The 13,773-nt window shown below is 41.1% G+C and overlaps 1 long non-coding RNA gene across 2 annotated transcripts in view; it reads right to left on the bottom strand.

The window, feature by feature from the left end:
- LOC129862383 (uncharacterized) overlaps window positions 1–8,079 on the bottom strand; it is a 48,482-nt gene extending 40,403 nt beyond the window's left edge. The window contains exon 1 of one of the 2 annotated variants that reach the window (XR_008760759.1): window positions 3,036–8,079. This is a non-coding gene — a long non-coding RNA (uncharacterized LOC129862383). The other variant, XR_008760760.1, reaches the window with a different exon arrangement.
- Between the last annotated feature and the right edge of the window lie 5,694 nt (window positions 8,080–13,773).

The raw sequence follows: 13,773 nt of genomic DNA on the forward strand, positions 1-13,773 counted from the left end.
TATTGTCCAGGTGGGAAATTATGAGGCACAGCCTATCACTGAGTTCCAATTAAAATCTGCTGCGTTACTGAGGTATAAAGCTGCAGATTCTGCAGTAAATCTGGGCTGGTTTGGACTTTGGCCACCGCTATAATCAATGCTCTTAGGGGGGACATTGTGCAGGGTTGATTTAGCTCCTCTACAGATGGATGAAGAGATTATTCCCCTGTTCAATCTCTCTCTCTCTCTCTCTCACTCTCTCTCTCTCAAACTGACATGTCTGGATACCACCTGTTATGTTACCAGACAGCCATTTTGGTTTCATTTGATTAACCTGTTGAGGATGGGGGCGCTGTTGTGACTATTTATGCTAATCGTGTAATTTTTGAAACGGCTTCCCACAAAATCCTTGATCGTACAATATGCATATTATTATTATTATTGGATAGAAAACAGTCTATAGTTTCTATAGGAGTTGAAATTTTGTCTCTAAGTGGAACAGAGCCCATTCTACAGCAATTTCCCTGACATGGAGTCAGATTTCAGAAATTTTTGCCCCTGATCTGGAGTCAGTTAAAAGGGCACTGTTATTGCTATGAGTATACGGACACTCTTTACGTCTTCCCCTGGATGCCTTTACGTGATGACGATTTGAATGGGGTCGATTGCGCGTTCACAGGCACTATAAATTAAAAAAACCTGTAGCTAGCAAGTCTTTTCTTGCTGCGTAATGCGCCTGGAGGACATCGACCCGCACTTGTTCCAAGCATTAGTGGGGGGAGTAATATTAATCTGGTCATGTTTCTACTCGTTATGGGAGTTAAAAACATCATAAGGTAGTTAATTTAAAGCGTTTTATAGCAATTTATATCCGTTTAGTGCGATTTTGGGACATTTATTTCTGAAACGCTGTGAATTGCTGGGCACGCTTCCAGTTCATCCCGAACGCAGTTGGCATTTCCACATGGCAAGAGGACAGCTTTCCACCAAAAGACGATTGGACCCAAGAAAGGATCCTTTGCCCAAGATACTGATGGAAGAACAGCTCAAAGTAGGAAATTTTTATTATGATAAATCGTGTTTCTGTCGAAAAATGTTAGTGGCTTAGGACGCCATGTTTTTTGACGTAGCTTCGCTTGGCGCAAACTGTATTGAAAAGTAAGGATAATTTAAAAAATGTAATTCCGCGATTGTATTAAGAATTAAATTGTCTATCAATCCCTGTCCACCCTATATTTTTTAGTCACGTTTATGAGTATTTATGTATAAGAGTAGATCACTGTCTAATATGGCGCACGGACATTTTCTCACCAGCTGGGCTACATTTCACATTGTCTAACCATGATTTTGGTGGCTAAATATAAACATTTTCGATCAAACTCTATATGGATTGTGTAATATGATGTTACAGGAGTGTCATCTGAAGAATTCTGAGAAGGTTAGTGAAAAAATTAATATATTTTGGCGATGTTGACTTTTATCGCTCACTTTGGCTAGAATCAATGCTGGGCTGCTATGTGCTATGTGCTATGCTAATATAACGATTTATTGTGTTTTCGCTGTAAGACACTTAGAAAATCTGAAATATTGTCTGTATTCACAGGATCTGTGTCTTTCGATTAGTGTATGCTGTGTATTTTTACGAAATGTTTGATGATTAGTAAGTAGGTAAACACGTTGCTCTATGTAGTTTTTCTAGTCCATTTGTGACGGTGGGTGCAATTGTAACCTATGCCATCTACCTGAAATATGCACTTTTTTCTAACAAAACCTATCCCATACCATAAATATGTTATCAGACTGTCATCTGATGAGTTTTTGTCTTGGTTAGGGGCTATAAATATCTTAGTTTAGCCGAATTGGTGATAGCTACTGGTGTTGGTGGACAAATAAAAGATGGTGGATTATGCTAATGTGTTTTTAGGTAATAGATGTACATCTTTACATATTGTGTCTTCCCTGTAAAACATTTTAAAAATCGGACATGTTGGCTGGATTCACAAGATCTGTGTCTTTCATTAGCTGTATTGGACTTTAATGTGTGAAAGTTAAATATTTTAAAAAAATATTTTTTTTGAATTTCGCGGCACTGGTTTTTCAGTGGGGGTGGGGGGGGAGTGCCGCTAGCGGCACCCTCATCCTAGACAGGTTAACCTGAGCAGACCGCTTCAGTTGCCATGAGCAACTATTCCCCTGCATAAGCACAAGGATGGGCTAAAACCATGAGTTACGGCTCCTACAATCATAGTTTCAATCCCAGTGCAATAGGCACTCGTTTTCTAAATGTTTGTTTTTATGTTTTAACCCTAACCCTAACCTTAACCACTCTGAATTCTTGCCTAAACTTAAGTCCAAGCACCACATCCTAATAGGGATCCGTTTCGCTTAACCATATCATGATCAGATATTACCAGTTGAATGTAGGTAAAAATATATAATGTTTTTGTATTCAAATTATTATGAAATATTGTATGAAAGACCTACTCTGGAACTTTAGTGACTACTAAGCATTTTTCTAACAACCGGCTATGGCTGGATGTGTGTAGTCCATACATGAGTAGTTCATACGTGCATAATCTACAGTATGATCAGAGTTACTGCCTTACCTCAATTAGCCAATAAATCCTTAGTTTGAAAGCGACTGTTTTTCTGGAAGCTGTGCTGCGCCATTTTCCCGACATTTTCCTCCATGTGGACCAGCACCCAGCAAATCGAGTTCAACCAATGAGCTAGCAAGAGGCACACAGCAGAGCGAGAGAGTCGAGAGCAATGACGTAGTACGCCATTTTTGGAGACCACTTTTGGCTCGTGAGTGCTACAGTACTTTAAGAACTACACAAAGTACAGAAGTACTTGAGAATCTCTTTAAATATGCAAATGAGACGATGATATGCATATATTTGCATATCCCGATTTTTTTTTAAATAAATTGGGACACTGGATTAAGTAAGCCTAGGAGTTTTGCACGCAGGAGTGACAATAAACAACTTGTGTTGTTACATGATAAGGAGGGATTAGAAGGATGGGCATACACAGGAAAGTGGTTTTCTACTTACACCTCATCATTAGTCTTCCTGAGAGCGGGAGGTAGGAGCCACTCGCTAGGCTCGTCTCTGCTCTTCATGGATGGAGCTGTGCATTATTTAGTGACAGAGAGGAACATCGGTGGAGCCTGGTGGAATATTCTGAGCACACACACATGTACCCACACACACATGCACACACGCACAAACACACACACTCACAGAGATGATACATCACATCAAGGGGAATGGAGACAGAGAGTCCTGTTCAAAGAACCATCAGCTCAGCCAATCAGCAGAGACACTGCCAGCCGAGATATCAATGGAGGCTTATAAACACACAGAGCTCCCTGCCTTGTTTCTTCTGATTCTTTTCCTGTGTATGTGTGTGTGTGTTGGTGTGTGTACCTGTGTGGCGCCCAGCCAGAGCTGCTCTTCTCTGACAGAAGGAATTAAGTTTGGGATGACAGTCGAAAAGCCAAATCGTACTGGAATGGGAAGTAGCTATTAATGAAACAATCCAAAACGTTTTGGAAAATGGGACTTCACACACTAGTGACAGGCTATGAATATTATGTGTCATGTTCGGGTCTGTTCCACTGTACAAAATGACTCTTTGGATCAACATAAATAATCAATACTTCAACAGGTTTCAAGTAAATTAGGTAGGTTATCTCAATTGAAAAAAAACTACATTTGTTGAAACCAAATATATGATTCAATGCCAAATCTATATTTCAAGTTGCAACCTATTCCTTTTAACACTCAACCTACTTTTCCACTTTGGTTAAACCTAACAAATAATAAATACATGTAAATACACCACATTTTAACATTTTGTTCCAAGTTCACTTTTTAATTTGGAATTACCTATCCAAATTCAATTGGGTTACAAGCAACTTAATCAATACCCTGTAATTTTAGAAATCAAGTGTATTCAATAACTTGAAATCATTTAGATTTTTTAATCAAAAGCCACTTGCTAATCCTTTTCAATTTTAGATGTAAAAGAGAAGACTATTGTGTCATCAGCATACATATGGAGTTCTGTTGAGTTAACATTTTAACCAATATCAATAACCCTCTAGAGTTTAAGCCGGTGGGGTTCTAAGCTAACATATGGAATTGTTTTAAGATGGTCATGTCAAAGTGTTACGTATACTCCCTCTCCGGCCTCTAGTTCATCAGGCTGCTGATTATCCCGCACACCTGTCACCATCGTCTTGCGCACCTGCACCTCATGACACTCACCTGGATTCCATCACCTCCTTGATTATCTTCATTACATCTGTATCTCCCCTTGGTTCCTTCCTCAGGTGTTATTGACTCTGTTTTCATGTTGGTGCATTGTTTGCGTTACGTGTTTATTGTTTAATTTATTTATTTAAACACTCACTCCCTGAACTTGCTTCCCGACTCTCAGCGCACATCGTTACAGAATAACACTTCACCTAAGGGAAGCATCAGGGAGTGTTCATTTTATTTGTGTGTCAGAGTAATGACGTTGGGTCCGGGAACTGCTACAGGCTCTCATGCCTCAGCCAGCTCGTCAGGCTCTCATGCCTCAACCAGATCGCCAGGCTCCCCTGCCTCAGCCAGCTCGTCAGGCTCTCATGCCTCAACCAGATCGCCAGGCTCCCCTGCCTCAGCCTGCTCGTCAGGCTCTCATGCCTCAACCAGATCGCCAGGCTCCCCTGCCTCAGCCTGCTCGTCAGGATCTCATGCCTCAACCAGATCGCCAGGCTCCCCTGCCTCAGCCAGCTCGTCGGGCTCTCATGCCTCAACCAGATCGCCAGGCTCCCCTGCCTCAGCCAGCTCGTCGGGCTCTCATGCCTCAACCAGATCGCCAGGCTCCCCTGCCTCAGCCAGCTCGTCGGGCTTTCATGCCTCAGCCGGATCGCCAGTCTCCCCTGCCTCAGCCTGCTCGTCAGGATCTCATGCCTCAGCCGGATCGCCAGTCTCCCCTGCCTCAGCCTGCTCGTCAGGATCTCATGCCTCAGCAAGATCGCCAGGCTCCCTTGCCTCAACCGATCTGACAGTTTCCCGCGCCTCAGCAGGCGTGACAGGTTCTCACGCATCAGCAGGGTTGACCGGTCCGCTCCTGATCCCTGGGTTCGTTCCCTTTGATGGCGTCCTGCTGCTGAAGCCGCATGTCGGGGAGGGGGTACTGTCACGTATACGCCTTCTCTGGCCTCTAGTTCATCAGGCTGCTGATTATCCCGCACGTCTGTCACCATCATCTCGCGCATCTGCGCCTCATGACACTCACCTGGACTCCATCACCTCCTTGATTATCTTCCCTATATCTGTCACTCCCCTTGGATCTTTCCTCCGGTGTTCTTGGCTCTGTTTTCATGTCGGTGCGTTGTTTGTGTTACATATTTATTGTTTCATTTATTAAAAAACTCACTGCCTGAACTTGCTTCCCGATGCTCAGCGCACTCGTTACACAAGGATCATTTAGATATTTGATTTAAAATTTTATGACCTCTTAAGGCATAACAAAATATAAAACAAATTATTGGAAGAAACAATTTTGCATTACTGCTTTTAGTCAATAGAAACACATTGAATAACAGATTCATTACATGGAACAACAGTCTCCAAAAAATCTAAAGGAAGTTTGTTCTGAAGTGCCTGTCCAATATCTGGGAGCTATAAGAAAGATCAGAAAACTATATATATATATTTTTTTTAATCTATTAATCCCCTTATGTTAGGCTCTAAACTATTTCCATGTATACACTACATGGCCAGAAGTATGTGGACACCTGCTCGTTGAACATCTCATTTAAAAATCATGGGCATTCATGTGGTTGCTCCCCCATTTGCTGCTTTAACAGCCTCCACTCTTCTGAGAAAGGCTTTCCACTAGATGTTGGAACATTGCTGCGGGGACTTGCTTCCATTCAGCCACAAGAGCATTAGTGAGGTCGGGCACTGATGTTGGGCGATTAGGCCTGGCTTGCAGACTTAGTTCCAATTCATCCCAAAGTTGTTAGATCGGGTTGAGGTCAGGGCTCTGTGCAGGACAGGCAAGTGCTTTCACATGATCTCGACAAAACCATTTCTTTATGGACCTCGCTTTGTGCACGGGGGCATTGTCATGCTGAAACAGGAAAGGGCCTTCCCCAAACTGTTGCCTCAAAGTTGGAAGCTCAGAATCATCTAGAATGTAATTGTATGCTGTGTCATTAAGATATCCCTTCAAAGGAACTAAGGAGCCTAGCCCGAACCATGAAAAACAGCACCAGACCATTATTCCTCCTCCACCAAACTTTACAGTTGGCACTATGCATTGGGGCAGGTATCGTTCTCCTGGCATCCTCCAAACCCAGATTTGTCCTTGGACTGCCAGATGGTGAAGCATGATTCATTACTCCAGAGAACGCGTTTCCACTGCTCCAGAGTTCAATGGCGGCAAGTTTTACATCATTCCAGCCGACTTGGCATTGAGCATAGTGATCTTAGGATTGTGTGTGGCTGCTTGGCCATAGAAACCTATTTCATGAAGCTCCTGACTAACAGTTTGGGAGCTTCATGAGGCAGTTTGGAACTCGGCAGTTAGTGTTGCAACCGAGGACAGATGATTTTTAGGCACTACACTCTTCAGCTCTCGGCGGTCCCATTCAGTGAGCTTATGTGGCCTACAACTGAGCTGTTGTTGCTCATATATGTTTCCACTTCAAAATAACAGCACTTACAATTGACCAGGGCAGCTCTAGAAGGGCAGAAATTTGACAAACTGACTTGTTGGCATCCTAGAACGGTGCCACGTTAAAAGTCACTGAGGTCTTCAGTTAGGCCATTCTACTGCCAATGTTTCTCTATAGAAATTGCATGGCTGGGTGCTCAATTTTTTACACCTGTCAGCAAAGGGTTTGGCAGAAATTGCAGAAAGGGTGTTCAAATACTTTTATAATAATAGTGTATCTGCCTGTAGTTCAGAGACATCAGTATCATGTCTGTCTGTCAGAGTGCCAGGTCTCTCTCCTTTCACAGACATCAGTAACAAGCTTGTCTGTCAGAATGCCAGGTCTCTCCTTTCACAGACATCAGTATCATGCCTGTCTGTCAGAGTGCCAGGTCTCTCTCCTTTCACAGACATTAGTATCATGCCTATCTGTCAGAGTGCCAGGTCTCTCTCCTTTCACAGACATCAGTATCATGCCTGTCTGTCAGAGTGCCAGGTCTCTCTCCTTTGACAGACATCAGTATCATGCCTTTCTGTCAGAGTGCCAGGTCTCTCTCCTTTCACAGGCATCAGTATCATGCCTATCTGTCAGAGTGCCAGGTCTCTCTCCTTTCACAGACATCAGTATCATGCCTATCTGTCAGAGTGCCAGGTCTCTCTCCTTTCACAGACATCAGTATCATGCCTATCTGTCATAGTGCCAGGTCTCTCTCTATTCAGATACATCAGTATCAAGCCTGTTTGTCAGTTTGGACTCAATCACATTGTCTTGCAAGTCTCCAAGTGCTGGCTCCATAGATGCATCTGTGAACACTGTTCTATTACCAATGGCAGTTAGGATAGGTGATATCTGACAAACAAACATATACCATGTTGAATTTTGAACAGGTCATACTAAACCTACCCAATTCTGGTCTCGCCATAGACGACCGTTGGTTAGCAGGCAATAGGTGAGGCTGTCTTTGGTAAGGTAAATTCTTTGCCAGTGCCCCATTGATGGGCATGGCAGAGTAGATCAGCTCCTGGCCCCTCAACAAAGATACTGGTTGGTCACACACAAACCCACTGAGCACTGATTACATTATCATTGGTGGTTATGATTAGTCTGGTGGAACCAACCTGATCACTGCATTCACCTTTCTATTTCACTTCAAATATCATAAAATGTGAAGTGAAATAGATTGTTAAACACAGACATCAGGCTGGTTCCAAAGCTAGGTTATGAAGGTGAATTGGGACAACACTGGAAACTTTTTTGACTCTTGACCACATCAAATGTCAGCAACCTGATTTAAAACCTTTTAGGGCTTGGCATCCCGCTAGTGGGACAACCTCTGGTGAAACTGAAGAGTGAGCAATTCAAATAAATAATCATAAAAATTATGGTTATTAAACTTGGGACGGTAGCGTCCCACCTGGCCAACATCCGGTGAAATTGCAGAGTGCGAAATTCAAACTACAGATTTATGAACATTTAACTTTCATAAAATCATAAGTGTAATACATCAAAATAAAGCTTAACTTCTTGTTAACCTGTTGGGGATGGGGGCGCTGTTTAGACTATTTATGCTAATTTGGCTAATTTTTGAAACGGCTTCCCACAAAATCCTTGATCGTACAATATGCATATTATTATTATTATTTGATAGAAAACAGTCTATAGTTTCTATAGGAGTTGAAATTTTGTCTCTAAGTGGAACAGAGCCCATTCTACAGCAATTTCCCTGACATGGAGTCAGATTTGAGAAATGTTGGCCACTCTTCTGAAGTCAGTTAAAAGGGCACTGTCATTGCTATGACTATACGGACACTTCTTACGTCTTCCCCTGGATGCCTTTACGTGATGACGATTCCAATGGGGTCGATTGCGCGTTCACAGGCCCTATAAATCAAAAAACCCTGTAGCTAGCAAGTCTTTCCTTGCTGCGTAACGCGCGTGCTGGACACCGACCCGCTCCTGTTCCAAGCGTTAGTTTAGCCTGTTATATTTCTCCGGTCATCTTTTCACTCGTTACAGGAGTTAAAAACATCATAAGGTAGTTAATTTAAAGCGTTTTATAGCAATTTATATCCGTTTAGTGCGATTTTGGGACATTTATTTTTTGCAACGATGTGAAAAGTTGGGCACGCTTTTCAGTTCATCCCGAACGCAGTTGACATTTCCACATGGCAAGAGGACAGCTTTCCACCAAAAGACGATTTCTCCCAAGAAAGGATCCTTTGCCCAAGATACTGATGGAAGAACAGCTCAAGGTAGGACATTTTTATTATGATAAATCGTGTTTCTGTCTAAACATTTTAGGGGCTTAGGACGCCATGTTTTTTGACGTAGCTTCGCTTGGCGCAAACTGTATTGAAAAGTAAGGATAAATTAAAAAATGTAATAACGCAATTGTATTAAGAATTAAATTGTCTATCAATCCCTGTCCACCCTATATTTTTTAGTCACGTTTATGAGTATTTATGTATAAGAGTAGATCACTGTCTAAGTGGCGCAAGGACTTTTTCTTTACCAGCTTGTCTACATTTCACATTGTCTAACCATGATTTTGGTGGCTAAATATAAACATTTTCGATCAAACTGTATATGCATGTTGTAATGTGATGTTACAGGAGTGTCATCGGAAGAATTCTGAGAAGGTTAGTGAAAAAATTAATATCTTTTGGCGATGTTGACTTTTATCGCTCACTTTGGCTAGAATCAATGCTGGGCTGCTAATTGCTATGTGCTAAGCTAATATAACGATTTATTGTGTTTTCGCTGTAAGACACTTAGAAAATCTGAAATATTGTCTGTATTCACAGGATCTGTGTCTTTCGATTCGTGTATGCTGTGTATTTTTACGAAATGTTTGATGATTAGTAGTTAGGTAAACACGTTGCTCATTGTAATTATTCTAGTCCATTTGTGACGGTGGGTGCAATTGTAAACTATGCCATCTACCTGAAATATGCACTTTTTTCTAACAAAACCTATCCCATACCATAAATATGTTATCAGACTGTCATCTAATGAGTTTTTTTGTTGGTTAGGGGCTATAAATATCTTAGTTTAGCCGAATTGGTGATGGCTACTGGTGTTGGTGGACAAATAAAAGATGGTGGATTATGCTAATGTGTTTTTAGGTAATAGATGTACATCTTTACATATTGTGTCTTCCCTGTAAAACATTTTAAAAATCGGAAATGTTGACTGGATTCACAAGATCTGTGTCTTTCATTAGCTGTATTGGACTTTAATGTGTGAAAGTTAAATATTTAAAAAAAATATTTTTTTTGAATTTCGCGGCACTGGTTTTTCAGTGGGGGGGGGGGGGGGGTGTGCCGCTAGCGCCACGCTGATCCTAGACAGGTTAATCAAGCCGCTGTGCGATTATCTGAGGACAGCGCCCCGCATACAAAAGCATGAAAAACATATTTCAACCAGGCAGGTGTGCCACAAAAGTCAGAAATAGTGATATAATAAATGCCTTACCTTTGATGATCTTCTTCTGTTGGCACTCCAAAATGTCCCAGATACATCACAAATGGTCCTTTTGTTCGATAATTCCCTTCTTTATATCCATAAAAACTTTAGCTGGCGCGCTTCAGTCAATAATCCACCCAGTTTCCCTCCATCAAAATGCATACAAAATGAATCCCAAACGTTACTAATAAACTAAACAAATCAAACAACATTTATAATCAAACCTTAGGTACCCTAATACGTAAATAAACTATAACATTTAAGACGGAGAATCGTTATTGTCTTTACTGGAGAAAAATACCAAAGAATGCGCTCTCTTCCATGCGTTTGGAAACATTACAGCCAAAATGGGAGCCACCTAGAAAAACTAAAATTTCTGGCTGATTTTTCCAAAAACCAGCATGAAACTCTTTCTAAAGACTGTTGACATCTAGTGGAAGCTCTAGGAACTGCAATCTGGGAGGACTTCGCCTTATAATAAAAGTGACAGCCATTGAAAACAGTGGAAGGCTGCATTTTTTAGGGGAGGGATGGTTTGTCTTCGGGGTTTCGCCTGCCATATCAGTTCTGTTATACTCACAGACATAATTGTAACAGTTTCAGAAACTTTAGAGTGTTTTCTATCCACATCTACTAATTATATGCATATCCTAGCTTCTGGGTCTGAGTAACAGGCAGTTTACATTGGGCATGCTTTTCATCCGGACGTGAAAATACTGCCTCCTACCCAAGAGAGGTTAAACATTTAGGTACATATAAGTGCCTTATATCAGTTGAACGCTTAAAACTTCTTGGGAATATAGGAGGTGCTGTTTCGACTTAGCATAAATTGGTCTCCAGATTAAACTGCCTAGTACTCAATTCTTGCTCGTACAATATGCATATTATTATTATTATTGGATAGAAAACACTCTCTAGTTTCTATAGCCGTTGGAATTATGTCTCTGAGTGAAACAGAACTCCTTCTACAGCACTTTTCATGACAGGGAGTGAGATTTCAGAAATCTTGGCCCCTGTTCCCAGGTCAGTTGTAATGTCCCCGTGAATGCTATGGGGATACAAACACTGCCTACGTCTTCCTCTAGATGTCAGTAAGTGGTGACACTTTGAATGGAGTCGATTGCGCAATCAGGGCCTGTATAAAAGACCAATGACCGGAAGTACATTTCTTTTCGTCTCTGCGCCTGACGCACGATGGACGTCGGACTGGCCTCCTTCCAAGCTGTTGTTTAGCCAGTAATATATCTCCGGTCATGTTTTTACTCGTTATAGGTGTTAACCTGTCTAGGATCAGCGTGGCGCTAGCGGCACCCCCCCCCCCCCCACTGAAAACCAGTGCCGCGAAATTCAAAAAAAATAAAAGTCCAATACAGCTAATGAAAGACACAGATCTTGTGAATCCAGTCAACATGTCCGATTTTTAAAATGTTTTACAGGGAAGACACAATATGTTAAGATGTACATCTATTACCTAAAAATACATTAGCATAATCCACCATCTTTTATTTGTCCACCAACACCAGTAGCCATCACCAATTCGGCTAAACTAAGATATTTATAGCCCCTAACCAACAAAAAAACTCATTAGATGACAGTCTGATAACATATTTATGGTATGGGATAGGTTTTGTTAGAAAAAAGTGCATATTTCAGGTAGATGGCATAGGTTACAATTGCACCCACCGTCACAAATGGAATAGAAAAACTACTTAGAGCAACGTGTTTACCTACTTACTAATCATCAAACATTTCGTAAAAATACACAGCATACACGAATCGAAAGACACAGATCCTGTGAATACAGACAATATTTCAGATTTTCTAAGTGTCTTACAGCGAAAACACAATAAATCGTTATATTAGCATAGCACATAGCACATAGCAGCCCAGCATTGATTCTAGCCAAAGAGAGCGATAAAAGTCAACATCGCCAAAAGATATTAATTTTTTCACTAACCTTCTCAGAATTCTTCCGATGACACTCCTGTAACATCATATTACACAATCCATATAGAGTTTGATCGCAAATGTTTATATTTAGCCACCAAAATCATGGTTAGACAATGTGAAATGTAGACAAGCTGGTCAGAAAATGTCCTTGCGCCACTTAGACAGTGATCTACTCTTATACATAAATACTCATAAACGTGACTAAAAAATATAGGGTGGACAGGGATTGATAGACAATTTAATTCTTAATACAATTGCGGAATTACATTTTTTAATTTATCCTTACTTTTCAATACAGTTTGCGCCAAGCGAAGCTACGTCAAAAAACATGGCGTCCTAAGCCACTAAAATGTTTCGACAGAAACACGATTTATCATAATAAAAATGTCCTACCTTGAGCTGTTCTTCCATCAGTATCTTGGGCAAAGGATCCTTTCTTGGGAGTAATCGTCTTTTGGTGGAAAGCTGTCCTCTTGCCATGTGGAAATGCCAACTGCGTTCGGGATGAACTGAAAGCGTGCCCAGCTATTCACAGCGTTAAAGAAATAAATGTCCCAAAATCGCACTAAACGGATATAAATTGCTATAAAACGCTTTAAATTAACTACCTTATGATGTTTTTAACTCCTATAACGAGTGAAAAGATGACCGGAGAAATATAACAGGCTAAACTAACGCTTGGAACAGGAGAGGGTCGGTGTCCTCCACGCGCGTGACGCACCAAGAAAAGACTTGCTAGCTACAGGGTTTTTTGATTTATAGGGCCTGTGAACGCGCAATCGACCCCATTGGAATCGTCATCATGTAAAGGCATCCAGGGGAAGACGTAAGAAGTGTCCGTACAGTCATAGCAATAACAGTGCCCTTTTAACTGACTTCAGAACAGTGGCCAACATTTCTGAAATCTGAATCCATGTCAGGGAAATTGCTGTAGAATGGGCTCTGTTCCACTTAGAGACAAAATTTCAACTCCTATAGAAACTATAGACTGTTTTCTATCCAATAATAATAATAATATGCATATTGTACGATCAAGGATTTTGTGGGAAGCCGTTTCAAAAATTACCCAATTAGCATAAATAGTCTCAACAGCGCCCCCATCCTCAAAAGGTTAAAAACATCATAAGGTAGTTAATTTAAACCGTTTTATAGCAATTTATATCCGTTTAGGGCGATTTTATGGCATTTCTGTGTGACGCACTTCGAGGAGCTGGGCACTTTTCTAGTACATGGTGAACGTTAGTGGCCATTTCGACGGGACAAGAGGACATCTTTCGACCAAAAGACGATTAGACCGGAGAAAGGATTCATTGCCCAAGATTCTGATGGCAGTTCAGCTAGTAGTAAGAACTATTTATGATGATAAATCGTTGTTCTGTCGAAAAATGTTAAACGCATATTCCGCCATTTTCTTTGGGGTAGCTTCGCTTTGGCGCAACCTGTATTGAACAGTAAGGATAATTTAAAAAATGTCAGCGATTGCATTAAGAACTAATTTGTCTTTCAATCGCTGTCCACCCTGTATTTTTTAGTCAAGTTTATGAGTATTTATGCATTAGACTAGATCACTGTCCAATATGGCGCCCGACATTTTCTGACCAGCTTGGCTACTTTTCTCATTGTATAACCACGATTTTGGTGGCTAAATATGCACATTTTCG

This window comes from Salvelinus fontinalis, chromosome 1 (genome assembly GCF_029448725.1).
Source record: "Salvelinus fontinalis isolate EN_2023a chromosome 1, ASM2944872v1, whole genome shotgun sequence".
Taxonomy (NCBI): domain Eukaryota; kingdom Metazoa; phylum Chordata; class Actinopteri; order Salmoniformes; family Salmonidae; genus Salvelinus; species Salvelinus fontinalis.